Raw genomic sequence first — 1,014 nt, 5'->3', positions numbered from 1 at the left:
AAATAGCCAAAAGAAATTCTTATTTGGATCTTAAAGGGGTTGTAAAAGAAGGTTTTCTAGGTGGAAACAACTTAATTTTTTTAAAGATTTATTTATTTATTATATATAAGTGCACTGTAACTGTCTTCAGACACACCAGAAGAGGGTATCAGATCCCATTACAGATGGTTGTGAGCCACCATGTGGTTGCTATGATTTGAACTCAGGACCTCTGGAAGAGCAGTCAGTGCTCTTAACCACTGAGCCATCTCTCCAGCCCTGGAAGCAACTTCTAAGGGGAGCTAATGAGGTCATATGAATAGACTTCAATAGGTGGGAACACAGGTAAGAGGGAAGAACCCACACAGAAGGATAGAGAAGGACAGATCTCGAGTGAAAGCAATCATGGCAAGTTCTAGGAACTGGGATGCACAAGATGACCCTTGGAAAGCAGGCAGGTGACAGAAATCGTCTAGTGTCTTAGAAGTCACATTAATGATTTTGCCCTCTGAGGCAAGAGTTACTGAACGTAGGGATTAGTGGAACACAGTTATATTTTGAGGTTGCAGCAGAACAATGGTCGGAGTGGATTCACTCCAGCTGCTCTAAAGAGACAGGTTGACTTGAGCTAAGACAAGAGACTGAAGATTGCTCAGCTCGCCTGTATGTTTTTTGTATTCCAAGCAGATGACTACAGTCTGGCGGAGGGTAATAAGAGTGGGAACGGAAATCAATATTCAAACTGAAGGTATATTTAGCAGAGAGAGAAGCGCTTGTTAAATTCGTGGTAATGAATTGGTACTTGGGAAGATTTTTAGTGCATCAAGATATTTCAATTTCTGTGTCTCAGGCAAGGCGGCCATTGAGCTAATTTATCAATGTTATTTGTCATTAGAAGTTCATTTTAGGGGATATTTACTAAAATTGCTATCAGTCATAAAGTTTTTTAAAAAAATCAATGAAAAACAGTAGTTTTTAATCATCTTCTTAATGCATGCATGCACACACACAGACACACACACACACACACACACA

Source organism: Rattus norvegicus, chromosome 18 (assembly GCF_021556685.1).
Source record: "Rattus norvegicus strain SHRSP/BbbUtx chromosome 18, alternate assembly SHRSP_T2T, whole genome shotgun sequence".
NCBI lineage: Eukaryota > Metazoa > Chordata > Mammalia > Rodentia > Muridae > Rattus > Rattus norvegicus.
The sequence above is the reverse complement of the archived record's forward strand: the minus strand, read 5'-3'. Positions refer to the sequence as shown.